The 20222-nt window shown below is 48.4% G+C and overlaps 1 protein-coding gene across 2 annotated transcripts in view; it reads right to left on the bottom strand.

The window, feature by feature from the left end:
• Window positions 1-16685, bottom strand: part of mgat1b (alpha-1,3-mannosyl-glycoprotein 2-beta-N-acetylglucosaminyltransferase b) — a 66641-nt gene extending 49956 nt beyond the window's left edge. Inside the window, exons 1-2 of one of the 2 annotated variants that reach the window (XM_038815622.1) lie at window positions 16551-16685; window positions 11681-12630 (exon numbers count right to left, since the gene is read on the bottom strand). The gene's annotated coding sequence lies outside the window, so the exon portion shown is untranslated. The remainder of the gene's footprint in view (window positions 1-11680; window positions 12631-16550) is intronic. The other variant, XM_038815623.1, reaches the window with a different exon arrangement.
• Window positions 16686-20222: the final 3537 nt, after the last annotated feature.

Here is a 20222-nt window from a genome sequence, read left to right as displayed (position 1 = left end):
GAGGCCCAGGCTCTTGGTTCACAGGAGGAATTTAAATCCTGTGAATAAATTTGGAACTGAAAGCTAGTTTCAGTAGTTTCAACAATCATTGATTGTCATTAAAAAAACATCTGGTTCACTGATGTTCTTTTGGGAGGGAAATCTGCCACCTCTTACTCGGTCTGGCCTACGTGTGATTTCAGGCCTGCAGCCACGCTGCTCAACAAGCCCCTCACAGTTCAAGGGCAATTAGGGGTGGGCAACAAATGCTGGCCATGCCAGTGACGCCTACATTCCTTGAATAAAGTTTTAAAAACACATCAGCCAATTTGCGCACAGAAAGAGCCACAAAACAGCCGTTTAAAAAAAGTAAAGGATGTTGGTGGAGGGATAAATATTGTTCAAGGAGAACCCCCACCCCTTCTGTTCGTCTGCGAAATATGGCCATAGAAGCTTTTCCATTCACCCTCGGTGGCAGAAGCAGCCTCGGTTTAATATCTTATCTGAAAGTGCCGCACTCCCTCATTACTACACTGAAGTGCCAGTCTAGGTAGGGAGTCTCCTTTTGGCTCTGCTGGTTGGAGTCATATCTAGCACAAAGGAAGATGGTTGGGCTAGTTGGAGGTCAGTCATCTCAATGTAGCCACCTGGGGTGACCACTGCCCAACACAAAATGGAAGATTGCAAGGGATGCAGGGAAATTGGACATGTTGTAAAAGCAAGCAGCTTGCAAAGCGCTTGTATATTCAGACTACTGCAGAAACCAGTTCTGACTGTTGCAGAAACCAGACAGCACTATGAAAAGAAAACAGTTAGCATACTAATGAGGCGATACCGGGCGATCCCCAGATACAATGGAAACAAGTTAAACACAAATCGATACATTAAATGGAAGGCCAGACTTTTCGGCGCCAAAGAAGTCCAAAACAATAAGTCCCAAGAACCGCCCCAGTGATCGAGGAATTGCCCCGCTATTGGGGAATTCAAATCAATCGATTGGGAAGAGACCCAATCGATTGCGAGTGAATAGAGGGTCCGCCCAGACCCTGAGAGGTATAAGACAGAGATCGCGACCCCAGCTCTCTCTCTCTGCCAGCCTCTCCTTGACCAGCCAGCCCTCCCAGCAGAACACCGTTGCAGCAGAAGAACCTTGAGGAGGAGGGGTCTGGACAGCAGCCGCCAACAAGTAAGTCACAACGCACGCTACGAGTATAGGCACTCCTGACCCCCTTTAGTCCATAACTAATGAAAGCCTGCGGACCCAGGATGAAGCTAGAGGCCGTTGTTCCCTGATCCGGCAGTCCCCTTATCCAGATACGTATTTGGCCTATTAGTGGTAGGATTAGTCTAGTCTTATAGTTTTATATGCATGATTAGTAGATTACTGTAATATAATAAACATGTCTTGTTTGAACTTACTAATTGGTGTATGGGTTTATTGCTTTGAACTTGACCTTGAAACTTGTGGCGGTATCTTAACTATACCTGGCGACTCCAAAGCTAAGTAACGGATTTTAATCTACATGTCGATTGGTTTAACCAGGAGGGTCAAGGCACCGTGAGGAGGAGTTTATAGAATGTATCCGCGATAGTTTTCCTAGAACAGTATGTAATGGAACCTACGAGGGAACAAGCGGTCCTAGATCTTGTCCTGTGTAATGAGACAGGATTGATTCATGATCTCATAGTTAGGGATCCTCTCGGAAGGAGCGATCACAATATGGTGGAATTTAAAATACAGATGGAGGGTGAGAAAGTAAAATCAAATACTAGTGTTTTGTGTTTAAACAAAGGAGATTACAAGGGGATGAGAGAAGAACTAGCTAAGGTAGACTGGGAGCTAAGACTTTATGGTGGAACAGTTGAGGAACAGTGGAGAACCTTCCAAGCGATTTTCACAGTGCTCAGCAAAGGTTTATACCAACAAAAAGGAAGGACGGAAGAAAGAGGGAAAATCGACCGTGGATATCTAAGGAAATAAGGGAGAGTATCAAATTGAAGGAAAAAGCATATAAAGTGGCAAAGATTGCTGGGAGATTAGAGGACTGGGAAATCTTTAGGGGGCAACAGAAAGCTACTAAAAAAGCTATAAAGAAGAGTAAGATAGAGTATGAGAGTAAACTTGCTCAGAATATAAAAACAGACAGTAAAAGTTTTTACAAATATATAAGACAAAAAAGAGTGGCTAAGGTAAATATTGGTCCTTTAGAGGATGAGAAGGGAGTTTTAATAATGGGAAATGAGGAAATGGCTGAGGAACTGAACAGGTTTTTTGGGTCGGTCTTCACAGTGGAAGACACAAATAACATGCCAGCGACTGATAGAAATGAGGCTATGACAGGTGAGGACCTTGAGAGGATTGTTATCACTAAGGAGGGAGTGATGGGCAAGCTAATGGGGCTAAAGGTAGACAAGTCTCCTGGCCCTGATGGAATGCATCCCAGAGTGCTAAAAGAGATGGCTAGGGAAATTGCAGATGCACTAGTGATAATTTACCGAAATTCACTAGACTCTGGGGTGGTCCCGGTGGATTGGAAATTAGCAAACGTGACGCCACTGTTTAAAAAAGGAGATAGGCAGAAAGCAGGAAATTATAGGCCAGTGAGTTTAACTTCGGTAATAGGGAAGATGCTGGAATCTATCATCAAGGAAGAAATTGCGAGGCATCTGGATAGAAATTGTCCCATTGGGCAGACGCAGCACGGGTTCGTAAAAGGCAGGTCGTGCCTAACTAATTTAGTGGAATTTTTTGAGGACATTACCAGTGCAGTAGATAACGGGGAGCCGATGGATGTGGTATATCTGGATTTCCAGAAAGCCTTTGACAAGGTGCCACACAAAAGGTTGCTGCATAAGATAAAGATGCATGGCATTAAGGGTAAAGTAGTAGCATGGATAGAGGATTGGTTAATTAATAGAAAGCAAAGAGTTGGGATAAATGGGTGTTTCTCTGGTTGGCAATCAGTAGCTAGTGGTGTCCCTCAGGGATCCGTGTTGGGCCCACAATTGTTCACAATTTACATTGATGATTTGGAGTTGGGGACCAAGGGCAATGTGTCCAAGTTTGCAGATGGACACTAAGATGAGTGGTAAAGTGAAAAGTGCAGAGGATACTGGACGTCTGCAGAGGGATTTGGATAGGTTAAGTGAATGGGCTAGGGTCTGGCAGATGGAATACAATGTTGACAAATGTGAGGTTATCCATTTTGGTAGGAATAACAGCAAACGGGATTATTATTTAAACGATAAAATATTAAAGCATGCCGCTGTTCAGAGAGACTTGGGTTGTACTAGTGCATGAGTCACAGAAGGTTGGTTTACAAGTGCAACAGGTGATTAAGAAGGCAAATGGAATTTTGTCCTTCATTGCTAGAGGGATGGAGTTTAAGACTAGGGAGGTTATGTTGCAATTGTATAAGGTGTTAGTGCGGCCACACCTGGACTATTGTGTTCAGTTTGTGTCTCCTTACTTGAGAAAGGACGTACTGTCGCTGGAGGGTGTGCGGAGGAGATTCACTAGGTTAATCCCAGAGTTGAAGTGGTTGGATTATGAGGAGAGTTTGACTAGACTGGGACTGTACTCGTTGGAATTTAGAAGGATGAGGGGGGATCTTATAGAAACATTTAAAATTATGAAGGATATGGATAGGATAGATGCGGGCAGGTTGTTTCCACTGGCGGGTGACAGAAGAACTAGGGGCATAGCCTCAAAATAGGGGAAGTAGATTTAGGACTGAGTTAGGAGGAACTTCTTCACCCAAAGGGTTGTGAATCTATGGAATTCCTTGCCCAGTGAAGCAGTTGAGGCTCCTTCATTACATGTTTTAAGGTAAAGATAGATAGTTTTTGAAGAATAAAGGGATTAAGGGTTATGGTGTTCGGGCCGGAAAGTGGAGCTGAGTCCACAAAAGATCAGCCATGATCTAATTGAATGGCGGAGCAGGCTCGAGGGGCCAGATGGCCTACTCCTGCTCCTAGTTCTTATGTTCTTATGAAACTGAGCCAAATTGAGTGTTCATTCATAGAATTTACAGTGCAGAAGGAGGCCATTCGGCCCATCGAGTCTGCACTGGCTCTTGGAAAGAGCACCCCACCCAAGGTCCACACCTCCACCTTATCCCCATAACCTAGTAACCCCACCCAACACTAAGGGCAATTTTGGACACTAAGGGCAATTTATCATGGCCAATCCACCTAACCTGCACATCTTTGGACTGTGGGAGGAAACCGGAGCACCCGGAGGAAACCCACGCACACACAGGGAGGATGTGCAGACTCCACACAGACAGTGACCCAAGCCGGTATCGAACCTGGGACCCTGGAGCTGTGAAGCAATTGTGCTATCCACAAGGCTACCGTGCTGCCCTAAGCACACTCACCCAGAACGAGCAACATCAATCACAGGACATCACTTCACGAGTTCCACAGGGTAGTGTCCCAGGCTCAACCATCTTCAGCTGCTTCATCAATGACCTTCCTTCCAACATAAAGTCAGATGTGGGGATGTTCGCACAATGTTCTCAGAATTACAGAAAACTATAGTGCAGAAAAGACCCTTCGGCCCATCCAGTCTGCACTGACGCATGAAAGGCACTTGAACTGCCAATCCTAATCCCATTTGCCAACACTTGGCCCATTGCCTTAAATGCTGATGTGCCAAGTGCTCATCCAGGTAATTTTTTTAAAGGATGTGAGGCAACCCGCCTCTACCACCCTCCCAGGCAGTGCGTTCCAGACCGTCACCACCCTCTGGGTAAAAACATTTTTCCTCAAATCCCCCCCTGAACCTCCCACCTCTCACTTTGAGTCCCCTAATAATCGACCCCTTCAAGTAAGGGAACAGTTGTTCCCTATCCACTCTGTCCAGTCCCTCATAATTCTGTACACCTTGATCAGGTCGAGCACCATTCGTGACTCCTCAGACACTGAAGCAGTCCATGTGCAAATGCAGCAAACCTGGGCAATATCTAGAATTGGACTGACAAGGGCAGCATGGTGACAGTGCACTACTGCCTCACAGCGCAAGGGACTCGTGCTCTACTCGGGTCTTGGGTGAATGTCTGTGTGAAGTTTGTATGCTCTCCCTGTGTCTGCACAGGTTTCCTCCCACAGTTACAAAGAACAAAAGAACAAAGAAAAATTACAGCACAGGAACAGGCCCTTCGGCCCTCCAAGCCTGCGCTGATCCAGATCCTCTATCTAAACTGTCACCTATTTTCTAAGGATCTGTATCCCTCTGCTCCCTGCCCATTCATGTATCTGTCTAGATACATCTTAAATGATGCTATCGTGCCCGCCTCTACCACCTCCGCTGACAATGCATTCCAGGCACCCACCACCCTCTGCGTAAAGAACTTTCCACGTATATCTCCCTGAAGCTTTTCCCCTCTCACCTTGAACTCGTGACCCCTAGTAATTGATTCCCCCACTCTGGGGAAAAAGCTTCTTGCTATCCACCGTCTATACCTCTCATGATTTTGTAGACCTCAATGAGGTGCCCCCTCAACCTCCGTCTTTCTAATGAAAATAATCCTAAACTACTCAACCTCACTACATAGCCAGCGCCCTCCATACCAGGCAACATCCTGGTGAACCTCCTCTGCACCCTCTCCAAAGCATCCACATCCTTCTGGTAATGTGGTGATCAGAACTGTACGCAGTATTCCAAATGTGGCCTAACCAAAGTCTGATACAACTGTAACATGACCTGCCAACTCTTGTACTCAATACCCCTTCCGATGAAGGAAAGCATGCCGCATGCCTTCTTGACCACACTATCAACCTGCACAGCCACCTTCAGGGTACAATGGGCCTGAACACCCAGATCTCTCTGTACATCAATTTTCCCCAGGGCTTTTTCATTTACCATATAGTTCGCTTTTGAATTGGATCTTCCAAAATGCATCACCTTGCATTTGCCCGGATTGAACTCCATCTGCCATTTCTCCGCCCAACTCCCCAATCTATCTATATTCTGCTGTATTCCCTGACAGTCCCCTTCACTATCTGCTATTCCACCAATCTTAGTGTCATCTGCAAACTTGCTAATCAGACCATCTATACCTTCCTCCAGATCATTTATGTATATCACAAACAACTCGCTGTTTTGTGCAGGTTAGATAGATTGATCATGTTAAATTGCCCCTTCGTGTCCAAGAATGTATATGTTACGATTATGGGGACAGGGCGGGGAAGTGGACCTTCTAGAGTGCTCTTTCGGAGGGTTAGTGCACACCCAATGAGCCGAATGGCCTCCTTCTGCACTGTCAGGATTCTTTGATTCTATTGAGTGGCAAGAAACATTCAAGCCATACAAGTGCCAGCCAATGACCACCCCCAATAAGTGAGAATGAAACAATCGCCCCTTGACATTCAATGGTATTGCATCACTGAATCCCTCACTATCAACATCCTGAGGGTTACCATCGACCAGAAACTGAAGCTTCAGCCATCTAAATACTCTGGCTACAAAAGTAGGTGAGGGGTTAGGAATCCTGCGGCGAGTAACTCACCTTCTGTCCACCACCTACAAGGCCCAAGTCAGGAGTGTAATGGGATACCCCCAGTTGCCTGGATGAGTGCAGCTCCAATACCACTCAAGAAACTCAACACCATCCAGGACAAAGCAGCCCACTTGATTGGCACCCCTTCCACAAACATCCACTACCGATGGATGGTAGCAGTAGTGTGTACCATCTACAAGATGCACTGCAGGAACTCACTGAGGCTCGTTAGGCAGCACCTTCCAAACCCACGATCACAACCATATAGAAAGACAAGGACAGCAGATACCTGGGAACACCACCATGTGGAGGTTCCCCATCAAGTCACTCACCGGCGGGGCGGGGGGTCCCGGCGTAGCGGAGTGGCGTCCCCAAAGGTGCGGAATTCTCCGCACCTTTGGGGGCTAGGCCCGCGCCGGAGCGGTTGGCACCACGCCGACTGGCGCCAAAACCGACACCAACGGCCTTTGACGCCCGCCGCTGGGGGCTGGCCAAAAGGCCTTCGCTGGTTCGTGCATGCGCCGGTGGTGACGTCAGCGGACCGGCGCATGTGCGCTGGGGGATTCTCCTCCGCCTCCGCCATGGTGTAGGCCGTGGCGGCGGCGGAAGAGAAAGAGTGCCCCCACGGCACTGGCCCGCCCGCTGATCGGTGGGCCCCGATCGCGGGCCTGGCCACCGTAGGGGCTCCCCCGGGGTCCGATCGCCCCGCGCCCCCCAGGACCTCGGGGGCCCGCTCGCACCGACGATCCCGCCGCCACCAGAAGTGGTTCAAACCTCAGCGGCGGGTGAGGCCTCCCAGCGGCGGGACTTCGGCCCATGCGAGCCGGAGAATCGCCGCAGGGGGCTCGCCGCTCGACGTGGCGCGATTCACGGGGTGCCAAAATCCCGCCCCCACCGTGGCAGAAATTCTCCGCCACCCGGGAAGTGGCGGGGGGCGGGATTTTCGGCGGCCCATCGGGCCGTGGGGTCGGAGAATTTCGCCCCAGATGCGCGAGAGGGATTGAGTGGAAAAATTGCGAGACGACACCGCTTGAACCGAAGTTAGACCACACTTGGAATGCCATGTACAGTTCTAGAAAACTCCATTATAGGAGATAATAGAGAGAGTGCCAACATATAGAACCATGGAAGAGTTACGGTGCAGAAAGAGGCCATGTGGACCATCGTGTCTGCACTGACCAAAGAAGAGAAAAATAATTAGCCGCTCATTTTAATCCCACTTTCCAGCCCCTGGTCCGTAGCCTTGCAGGTTCTAGCACTTCAGATGCAGATCCAGGTACCTTTTAAATATATTGAACATTTCGGCCTCTGCCACCAACTTAGGTAGTGAATACCAGACGCCCACCATCCTCTGGGTGAATACGTTTTCCTCATGAACCCTCTAACCCTTCTACCAACCACCTTCCACCTGTGCCTTCTGGCAACTGACCCCTCAGCGAGGGGAAACAAGTCTTTCCTGTCTCGGCCCCTCACATTTTGTCCATCGCAAATAGGTCACCCTGAGGCTCCTCTGATCAAAGGAAAACAACCCCAGTCTACCAAATCTCTCCTGAGCTGCAATATTCAGACCCTTGCAACGTTCTTGTAGATCTCTGGTGCACAAAGGACGGTAACAGAAACACAAGCGTTATGCCCATCAGGAAAGGATGAGTCCGCTGGGTCTCACCTCCTGAAAAGGGAAAGGTAATATAGAAGCCCTTAAAAGCATGAACGGTTTCGACAGAGCACACTCCCCCTTGTGAGGAAGAGCAAAACTAGAGGCATTAATGTAAGCTGGTCACGGTGAAGTCAAATCTGTACTTCTAGGAGAAACCTCTTTGCTCAGACAGTGGTGAGAATGTGGATCTCGCTACAACAGGGAGCAGTTGAAGTGAATACTATAGAAGTTTCAAGGGAGAGCTTAAGGAGAAAGGATGTTATGCTGATAGAAGTAGGTGAAGGAAGACAGTAGGAGGCCAGGGTAGAGCCTAAAGGCCAGTATGGACTGGTCGGGTTGAACAACTTGTTTCTGTGCTGTTTAAATAATTCTATGTAACTTGTACTGCTCTACAGCCCCCGTCATCTCCCTTTTACCACAGACATACACCCAATCTACGTGCTCTTGTATTTCTTTGAATGTATAAACTGTCTTTCTCTTGCCTCATTGTTATCAGCTAAACTTCCTGTTATGCTATGAAGCAGTCCGCAGATCGTTCAACCCTGGTGATAAGACAGGCAGCTGCGTTTGTTCCCTCTCCGACTCTTCCCCACCATCTCTGATGAAATGCTTCCTTGCTCATCAGTTCCCTGGATTGGTTCCTCTCCTGAAATCCTGTCTTTGCAGGTCATAGGTGACAACGGAGCGGTTATGCATTTCCCGTTTACGGTTCAGGTCCCAAGCATTGGCCATGTGTTTCCTGCTTATCGGCGACAAACAATGAGCCAAAGGCTACAATGGCACAGTTGCCAATTGTTGCAACAAATGGCAGCAATCAACAACAACACGGAGGGCGGCACACAAGCAGACAGCAACCAGAAAGGAGGACAAGGCTGCAGAATGCGGTCCATCAAAATCATCGAGCGACAGTTCAAATCTACATCGGGTTCATCAAATTGCGAACCCCTCGATTAGATTCCAGTCTGTAACTCACTCCCAGGTATCCATTATTCTATATATAAACCATCTGAACCCCTCGATTAGATTCCAGTCTGTAACTCACTCCCAGGTACCCATTATTCTATATATAAACCATCTGAACCCCTCGATTAGATTCCAGTCTGTAACTCACTCCCAGGTATTCATTATTCTATATATAAACCATCTGAACCCCTCGATTAGATTCCAGTCTGTAATTCACTCCACGGTATCCATTATTCTATACATAAACCATCTGAACCTCTCGATTAGATTCCAGTCTGTAACTACTTCCATGTATCCATTATTCTATACATAAACCCTCTATAATACCCCAATTCGGTATTTTTTTTGTGTGGACCCCCAGTAATGTTACATGGACCCCCAGGGTCCATGTGGACCCCGGTTGAGAACCACTGCTCTATATCCTCGAATAAATTCCAGTCTGTAACTCACTCCAGGGTATCCATTATTCTATAAATAAATCCTCTAAATCCTCAGTTAGATTCCAGTCTGTAACTACTCCCATGTATCCATTATTTTATATGTAAACCATCTGAACTCCTCGATTAGATTCCAGTCTGTAACTCACTCCCGGGTACCCATTGTTCAGAATTAGTACAGCTGCTGGCCGTAAAGGTTCCGACAACCCTATTTCAAAAAACAGCTATCCCCGGGGTCCTGGCATATTATTAATGAAAGGGCAGCACGGTGGCGCAGTGGGTTAGCCTTGCTGCCTCACGGCGCCGAGGTCCCAGGTTCGATCCCGGCCCTGGGTCACTGTCCGTGTGGAGTTTGCAAATTCTCCCCGTATCTGCGTGGGTTTCGCCCCCACAACCCAAAAATGTGCAGGGTATGTGGATTGGCCACACTAAATTGCCCCTTAATTGGAAAAAATGAATTGGGTACTCTAAATTTATATTAAAATATATATATATTATTAATGAAACAGATTACCTAGAATCATAGAAGTTACAGTGCAGATGGAGGCCATTTGGCCCATCGAGTCTGCACCTGCCCTTGGAAAGAGAACCTTACTTAAGCCCACACTTCTACCCTATCCCCATAACTCAGTAACCCCACCTTTGGACACTAAGGGGCAATTCAGCGTGGCCAATCCACCTAACCTGCACACTTTGGTCTGTGGGCGGAAACTGGAGCATCCGGAGGGAACCCACGCAGACACGGGGAGAAAGTGCAAACTCCACACAGTCACCCGAGACTGGAAATGAACCCTGGAGCTGTGCTGTAGTAGTGCTAACCACTGTGCTACCGTGCCGCCCTGATCATTACCTGGTCATTAATACATTGCCGTTTCTGGGAGCTTTCTGTGCCCAAATTAGCTGCTGCATTTTCTACATAACATCAGTGACTACACTTCAAAGGGATGCTAATAGCTGTAAAGCCGCTTCCGGGATGCCTTGAGGATATCAAAGGCTCAAGAGACATGCTAGGGTGTTACTTTTAAACATACAAATTATTTTAACTTCGATTTCAGCCTGTGTGTACTTCTTACTTGCCATGACCCTCCCAAACATTTTCTATTCTTGAACGCCCAGGTACTGAATGGAATATTCCTCAGACATAACACCCAAGCTCCAAACCCCTCGGCTGGAATCTAACAAATGCCTCACTGTGGGAGGCACAAGATGCTGAATCACCCGTTATCAAGGCTGTGCTGTGGCCACGTGTCTGCTGTGCTGCAAGACTGCCCAGCTCTTCCACACGGTCTGCACCATTTGAGAAGGCAGCTGAACTGATATGTAGTTCCCGTGGGTGAAAGAATGGCAAAAGCCAGCACACATACACAAACACTGATGTGCATATATGCAACAATATGCACACGCGTGCACACACATACATTTGCACTCGCACAGCGTGGACAAAGGAGTATGGGGTGGGGAGGCAGGTCAGGACGGGGGCAGAGGGAAGATGGGACAGGAAGCACAGCGGCAAATTGGAGCAGCTTGGCCGAGCAGATAGGGCACCCTACAAGTTACCTGCTGTAGATAGGAAGACTTAGAAACCTCACCAAATCCTGCCAGGCCAGCCGCAGCTGGAAACGCCAGAACGACCAACGTGTTACCTTTTTAGGAAACAGACTGCAAACTTGAGAGGGAACTTGGAAAAGGCCAGAAACTTGGAATAGTAATACTTTGGCTAGCCCTCCCAGGGCTGCAGACTGTAATAAAGAGCAAATGGTACAAAATGGCACCTTTCCAAGAGCAGAGGGGAATGAAAACCCAGGGGGTTACGAGGTCTCCCACTGCAGCAGCCTTGAATCTGCCACGGACACACAAATATTTTTTTAAAAAGGACAATTGAGGACATTCTGGACTCAGTAAAAAAACCTGTTCAAACTAGAAGCTAAAAAAGGCGAATTTTTGACAAAAAAGAAAATAAGTATTGACAGATTGGTTTCGTTATGAATACTCTTCCTGAACACAGACACTCTCTCACCCAAACTCCACGCGACCATGTCTAAGAGCAGAGGGGTACTCCTTCACACTGTAACAAGTACAGTTTTGTACACCGGAAACTTTCTAACAAGCATTATGTTGATGAAATAAAAGCACAGCCCTACCAGGAGCAGCGGGGGTTTCGATCCTATCTGCCCATTTCGTCTCGGGAGGGGGTCGCCAGGATGGGGGGGAATGGCACCAAGTGTGAAGTGGAGGAGGGCCGCTCAAACCCTCAGGTCCTGCACTGCGTTATTCCAGCAGAATGATCAGAGATCTTGCCCGGATTCCTAGTTATTCCAATTCTTCCTCCTCCTCTGTCTCCTTTGTGTTCGCGTTCAGAGAGCTGACTTTGCTTTCTGTACTTTGGCAGCCTTTTGAGTGTTAGCCACTCACCCTCGGCTAAAAGGAAATGTGTCACTTTCGGGTAGACTCCCCGGTCAGGAAATCTCTTGCACTGATTGTTCGGAGCATGAGCCAGCCTCCGTCACACTGCTTTATTTATTTTCCTTAATTGCAATCCGTCTGCAGAGTCAGGCCCTCCTGCTCTAATGGCTCGCTGCTTTGCTCGCGGGGTCAATTCAGTTTGGACGGAGAGTCCCAGATTTGCCGTGCTCCGATTCTACAGTGGTGGACTTGCACCAAAGAGGGGTGGGGTGAGGGGGGTGGGGGAGGAAAGCAGGGTGATTGGGCAGGTTGGGGGGTGCAGGGAGGGGGTGGGTAGCCGAATTGTTCGGCTGGCAACTCGCCCGGCATCAACGTCGATCCTCTCCGGGGATGTTGCAAGGGTATCTCTCGCTGTGGTGGGTGGGGGCCGGTCACCTCGGAGATCCTCCGTTCGTCCTCAGCCACCAGTCTGTTGTTGCCGCTTTGCTTTGCCGTTTGCTGTATCTTGCAGACAAGGAAGAACGGAGTCGGTCTGGTGTTCAGAAGCTGATAGGTTTCATCATGCCTGCCTCAGGGTTGGGTGCTACTCGGTTTATAACATCATGCTTACAGCGAAACAGGAGATCCAGCACTACCTATACAATAGGGTGGTGTCTTCACCACACCAGTTCACACGCCCGGGGACTCACTGTGGGATTTAAAAAAAAACAAACCAGGAATAAATCTGCTGCTCCCATCCAATCAACGTCAAAGATAAAGGCGTGATATTTCCAGCCCCCTCCCCCCACTCCGCCTCAGCATGTTATCCAGGGGTAGAGGTGTCTTGCCATTGATCCCAATGTCTACGACATCTTGCGTGACCTGCCCGCCCTGCTGCCAGAGAATCCGCACTTAGGTGGAAAATCTCACCGGTGGAATGGACCAGATAACCCCGCCTGGAGTTTATCATTCCCATCCTCATAGGCTTCGTTCCCTTCTTATTTCTTTCAATACCTGCAGCCCACCCCCGACAGACCTCCCATATCTGTGCTCCCTCCCCCACAATTCCGGCCTCTTGACAATCCAGATTTTGTTCGCCCCACCATTGTCGACCGTGTCCTTCAGCTGCCTCAACCCGAAGCTTTGGAATTTCCTCCACAATCCTCTCCGCCACTCTCTCTCTCTCTCTCTCTTCTTTAGGAAGCTCCCTCAAACCCTGAAATTTTTCAAAGAGAAGAGAGGGTCCAGAGGAGGCAAAGGCCTGCGAAACATGCAACACTCAGCCCACTGACCCAGAGATATTCTGGGCTGGTGGGCTGAGGTTGGGAGGTCCAGGAAGGGACGGGATACTCGAGGATCTCTCAAATGGGCAGTCAGCTACAACTGTGGGTGATAATTGGAAAGGATGAATGGATTCTGGTCTGTGGGTGTCCTTGAGGAAAAGGGATGGCGACAACGGCTTTTAAAGGGGGATGGCAACTCAGCAACTGCACCTCTCCCATCCCTGGACTTTTAAAAATAAATTAAGAGTATCCAATTATTTTTTTTCCAATTAAGGGGCACTTTTAGCGTGGCCAATCCACCTACTTTGCACATCTTTGGGTTGTGGGGGTGAGACCCACGCAGACACAGGGAGAAAGTGCAAAACTCCACACAAACAGTGACCCGGGGCTGGGATCGAACACGGGGTCCTTAGCGCCGTAGGCAGCAATGCTAACCACTGGGCCATTGTGCTGCCCTCCATCCCCGGACTTACCCAATTGTGTACAACACAAGTTCTGACGCATTGCATCCGTGGGGTCGGTCGAATTTCTGTCTGGGACCAGACGGACTCTGGAAACACTGACTTTATAATTCAATAATCCATAACTTGTGTGCGTGTGTTTGATCATGGAAATGTCAATTCTGTTGCTATAAACAAAAGAAAATGTGTCTCCAGCAATCCAAGCGCAGCAAGGAATTAGGAAGGCAAATGGAATGTTGGCCTTTATTGCAAAGGCGGGGGATGGAGTATAAAAAGTCGGGAGTTCTTGCTGCAACAGCACAGAGTATTGGCAAACCGCACATGCAGTGGTGTCCTTACTGAAGGACGGATACACCTGCATTGGCGGGAGCTCAGAGAAGGTTAACAAGGCTGATTCCTGGGATGTAGGGGGCTGCCTAACGAGGAAAGGTTGAGCAGGTTGGGCTTTACTCATTGGAGTTTAGAAGAACGAGAGGCTGAGCGTTTCAGATCATATTTGATTCTGAGGGGGCTCGACCATGGCGGATGCTGAGAGCGTGTCGGCTCATGGGAGAATCTAGAACTCGGACGCGCACTTTCAAAATAAGAGATCTCCCATTTCAGACAGGCTAGGAATAATTTCTCTCCTCAGAGGGTGTGTCTCGATACATTCAAAGTTGAATTAGGCAAACTTATGGGCAATGTGGGAGTTATGGAGGACAGGCAGGAAAGTTGAGTTGAGGTTAAGATCACCTTACAAAAGGCATGGGAAAAGCAGATTTAAGGGGCCTATTCCCGCTACGACTTATAATGTTCTTAAGATCTTATGTTGTTCTTTAGATAGCTGATACATTTCGAAGTTAAGATAGGGTGACTGACAGAGAGCAAACTGTAAATCAAGAGCAGATACAATCACCAACTTTTTCCCTCCTTATCTATCAAACTAAGATCAATCACCAATATTTTCCCTTCATGTATATGCAATCCGGAGAGCCATGCTATTGCTGCATGTATACTTCCAGTTCTTTTTTGTTTAAATTAGAGTGCCCAATTTATTTTTTCCAATTAAGGGGCAATTTAGCGTGGCCAATCCACCTACTCTGCACATCTTTGGGTTGTGGGGGCGAAACCCACGCAAACACGGGGAGAATGTGCAAACTCCACATGGACAGTGGCCCATAGTCGGGATCGAACCTGGGACATCAGTACCCAAGGCAACAGGGCTAACCCACTGCTCCACCGTGCTGCCCAGTATACTTCTAGTTCTATATCCTCTTCTCCACCCTCGAATACAACAAACACATCACCTCAATCATTGTAGCTTCCTCGGCCGATACAACAGCTGTCACTAAACTCCCCGTTCCAACTTTTGACTCCCCACAACTCTGCCACAGTTTTCCCAGACATTCAGAAATGTCCATCAATTTATCCTCACAGCCTTCTTTAAACAGCATCTTCGTCCCGTCACAGAATTTTCAATTAATTATATCGTCTTTCTTCCACACTTCCGGTAGGATATTTATTTTTTATCAAGTAAGCGTAGCCAATTAATTTTTTCAAATTAAGGGGCAATTTAGTGTGGCCAATCCACCTACCCTGCACATCTTTGGGCAGTTGCGGCGAAACCCACGCAGACACGGGGAGAATGTGCAAACTCCACACAGACAGTGACCCAGAGCCGGGATCGAGCATGGGACCTCAGCGCCGTGAGGCTGCAGGGCTAACCCACTGCGCCTCTCTGATGTCCTTGGGATATTTATTAATCAATTATAGATACCCCCTCTCTGAGATATTTAGATATCGATTATAAAGTCTCATCCTGTGGGTACTGATTCCAAAGTTTATCACCTGTCAGTTGTATATTTATATATTGATCTGGTTTATCACCTGTCGGTTGCATATTTATATATTGATCTGCAGTTCATCACGTGTCAGTTGTATATTTATATATTGATTATGGAGTTTATCACCTGTCAGTTGTACATTTATATATTGATTGTGGAGTTTATCACGTGTCAGTTGTATATTATATATTGATCTGCAGTTTATCACATGTCAGTTGTATATTTATATATTGATTATGGAGTTTATTACCTGTCAGTTGTATATTTATATATTGATTGTGGAGTTTATCACGTGTCAGTTGTATATTTATATATTGATCTGGAGTTTATTACCTGTCAGTTGTATATTTATATATTGATTATGGAGTTGATTACCTGTCAGTTGTATATTTATATATTGATTGTGTAGTTTATCACGTGTCAGTTGTATATTTATATATTGATTGTGGAGTTTATCACGTGTCAGTTGTATATTTATATATTGATCTGGAGTTTATCACATGTCAGTTGTATATTTATATATTGATTATGGAGTTTATTACCTGTCAGTTGTATATTTATATTTTGATTGTGGAGTTTATCACGTGTCAGTTGTATATTTATATATTGATCTGGAGTTTATTACCTGTCAGTTGTATATTTATATATTGATTGTGGAGTTTATCACGTGTCAGTTGTATATTTATATATTGATCTGGAGTTTATCACGTGTCAGTTGTATATTTATATATTGATCTGGAGTTTATTACCTGTCAGTTGTATATTTATTATTGGTCTGCAGTTTCTCACCTGTCAGTTGTATATTTATTTATTGGTCTGCAGTTTCTCACCTCTCGCTTGTAATATATTCCCTGATGCCCTTTCTCTGCCTGTTGAAGCTGCTGCGGGGGAGACTTGCTCTGTCCTGTCACAAGGCTGACTGAGAGCCCGGCACCTGGCCTGGTCTCCAAGGTGACGAGTCCCTTGGGGTCTCCATGGTAACGGTCCCGGCCTGCCCGCTCCCTCCCTCGCCCACCCTGCTCTTCACCCCTCTCCCTCACCCCCGTCTCCATGGTTACTCACCCTCTTCCCCATGGTTCCACAGCTCTCGCGCGCTTCCTCTCTTCCTGCTCCCAGCCCAGCCCGGCGGGGCGGCTGCGCGCACAAAATACACGTCAGCGCGCCTCTACCCTCCTGGTGCGCGCGCGTTCAAACCGCCGCGTGGTCAGGGGCTCGGGCGGGGCGGGGCGGCCGCGGTGACCCACCCTGATTGGTCGGGGCTAGTCATGTGACAGACAGCAGACGTGTGCGAACAGCGCTCAACTGTGACTGGCTGGCCCAAAGCACGTGACGCTACATTATTTTGTCAATGAATAGCCGAGACGTGAAATTGGTCCTGCCGCTGGCGCGCATGTTGCCAACTCTCCCGGATCACACTGGAGTCTCCCGGAATTATACGTTCCACTCTGAATTAAATCAGAGCGGCGTTGGAAAAGTTATTTCCCACAACATCCTCCCCAATACGTTTTTGTGAACTGGTAAAATAACGTGATGGGGAGAAAAAAGTCTCACTGTTTTGAGAAATTATTTTTATGTTGACTCGCCATAGCCCAACAGGACCACATCCCCTGTCCACTAGGAGACAATAGTCATCTGTGACTTGAAGACATCTGCCACCTTGGGCAGAGCGTGGAGGCAGCCCTCCGTGAACTACCACAGCGTCCACGTTTTAAATGTGGGATACTGTACAAAAGTGGGGGGGGGGATGTAGGGGGTGCATGGCAAGCGAATCTGCTTTTGGACAGCTGGGAGTCACCCCGCAAAATCTGTATGCAGTGAAAGACTTTGAACGCAGCGTCCAGGCATGATGCAAACCGGGGCAGGGAGCGACCACCTCTGCTACGGAACGGACCCGTGTAAGGGTCGGGAGCTCTGGCACTCGGTGACATCCTGCACCGCACGCTAGGCAGCACACGTGGCTAGCACTGTGTCTTCACAGCTCCAGGGTCCCAGGTTTGATTCCCTGCTGGGTCACTGTCTGTGCGGAGTCTGCACGTTCTCACCGTGTCTGCGTGGTTTTCCTCTGGGTGCTCCGGTTTCCTCCCACAGTCCAAAGACGTGCAGGTTAGATGGATTGGCCATGCTAAACTGCCCTTAGTGTCCAACAAATTGGACGGCAGCACGGTGGCCTAGTGGTTAGCACAGCTGCTTCACGGAGCTGAGGTCCCAGGTTCGATCCCGGCTTTGGGTCACTGTCCGTGTGGAGTTTGCACATTCTCCCCGTGTCTGCGTGGGTTTCGCCCCCACAACCCAAAAATATGCAGGGTAGGTGGATTGGCCACGCTAAATCGCCCCTGAATTGGAAAAAATAATTGGGTAATCTAAATTTTTTTTAAATTGAGGGGTTATTGGGTAGGGTGGAAGTGAGGGCTTAAATGGGTCGGCGCACTCGATGGGCCGAATGGCCTCCTTCTGCAGTGTATGTTCTAGCCACCTGAACCACAATTCACCACTGCTCATCGTTTCCCACCACTCAGCCAACCTGGTATTCACGCTGCCACCACTCATGGGCTTCAACTTGTGCCACTTTATCAAACACCTTTTGAAAGTTCATTGATATACCTTCAATTCACCGAGAGGCAGAGAGAGCGAGTGAACATTAGGCTTTATTAATCATGAACTTGCCTAGCCAGAGTCGGTTGTACAGATGAATGCCGCCCACATACGGCCGGTCTATATATGGCCCCGGTGAGGGCAGAGCCCACCGGGGTTACAGTACAGTACCTGGAAGCGGCTCTTATCACCACTTCCAGGTCATAGGTTACAATATCATACATGCATTAGGTGAATACATTCACCACATTCATACATGCTTGTCACTTTTCTTCTTTTCAGGCTGCGCTGCTGCCTCGCTTCAGGAACCTCGAGTGGCCACTGCTCCCCGCCATAACTGGTTCACCTTGGTTTGCACGCTTTGCAATTCTTAAATGTTTTTCTCAGTGCTTTCGGCTGCTTGAGGCAACTCAGCCGCCGTGTCCAAGGACATCTTGGTTTCTTCCAGCAACTATTTCTGAATATTTAAGTTGTCGATCACACAGACTAACCAGTCACGCAGCGTATCGTTGAGAACTACAGAATTCACAATGTTCAGATAGTTGTCTAAATCTGGCTATGAAAACAGATGCCGTTTCATCCAGAACTCTTGATGGCTGTAATAAAATTTGTAGTGTGGCATCATAATGATCGCTTACTCAAATCACCAATTGCAGAATCAATGGGTCGAGTGGCCTAATTCTACTCCTATGTCTTATGGTCTACTGATAAAGGATTTGAAGTCCAGAACCTCCGGAAATGTCTTTTTAAAAAATAATTTTTATTCAAATTTTCACAAAAAATTCTAACCCCCCCCCCCCCACTCTCCGTAAATACAAAAGAGAAACAACAAATTAACGCCCGTCATTGGCAAAAAACAGATATGCAACCCAAAACAAAAACAAAGGGACAACCCCCCCCCCCCCCCCCCCACATCGGGTTGCTGCTGCTGACCTTTTGTTTTTATCGTTCTGCCAGATCTAGGAATGGTTACCATCTCCTGAAAAACCCCTGCACTGACCCCCTTAGGGCAAATTTCACCCTCTCCAATTTAATAAACCCCACCATATCGTTGACCCAGGCCTCCACGCTTGGGGGCCTCGCATCCTTCCACTGAAGAAGAATCCTCCGCCAGGCTACAAGGGACGCAAAGGCCAGAACACCGGCCTCTTTCGCCTCCTGCACTCCCGGCTCCACTGCAACCCCAAATATTGCGGGTCCCCAGCCTGGATTGACCCTGGATCCTACCATCCTCGATACCGTCCTTGCTACACCCTTCCAAAATTCCCCCAGCGCTGGGCATGCCCAGAACATGTGGACATGGTTTGCTGGGCTCCCTGAGCACCTAATACACCTGTCCTCGGTCCCAAAAAACCGGCTCATCCTTGTCCCGGTCATATGGCCCTATGCAGTACCTTAAACTGTATGAGGCTAAGCCTCGCACATGAAGAAGAGGAGTTCACCCTTTCTAGGGCATCCGCCCACATCCCCTCCTCAATCTCCTCACCCAGCTCCTCCTCCCATTTATCTTTCAGCTCCTCCACCGAGGCCTCGTCTACCTCCTGCATCACCTGGTACACTTCAGAGATCCTCCCCTCTCCAACCCATACCCCCGAGAGCACCCTGTCCTGGATCCCACGCGGCGGCAGCAGGGGGAACCCCACCACCTGCCGCCTGACAAACGCCCTTACTTGCATGTACCTAAAGGTGTTCCCCGGGGGGAGCCTGAACTTCCCTTCCAGCTCACCCAGGCTCGCAAACTTCCCGTCTATGAACAGGTCCTCCAGCCTCCTGACACCTGCCCTGTGCGAACTCAGGAACCCGCCATTAATTCTCCCTGGAACAAACCGGTGGTTCCCCCGTATCGGGGACCCCATCGAGGCCCCCACCTCCCCCCGTGCCGCCTCCATTGCCTCCAAATCTTGAGGGTAGCTGCCACCACCGGGCTCGTGGTATACCTCGTCGGAGGGAGCGGCAGCGGCGCTGTTGCAAGCGCTTCCAGGCTCGTACCCACACAGGATGCCATCTCCAGCCTCTTCCATGCCGCCCCCTCCCTGTCCATTACCCACTTACGCACCATCGCTGCGTTGGCAGCCCAATACTACCCACAGAGGTTGGGCAACGCCAGCCCCCCCCCCCATCCCTGCCCCGCTCCAAGAACAC

This window comes from Scyliorhinus canicula, chromosome 13 (assembly GCF_902713615.1).
Source record: "Scyliorhinus canicula chromosome 13, sScyCan1.1, whole genome shotgun sequence".
NCBI lineage: Eukaryota > Metazoa > Chordata > Chondrichthyes > Carcharhiniformes > Scyliorhinidae > Scyliorhinus > Scyliorhinus canicula.
Note: the sequence above shows the minus strand (reverse complement) of the source record. Positions and strands in the feature narration are given on the sequence as shown.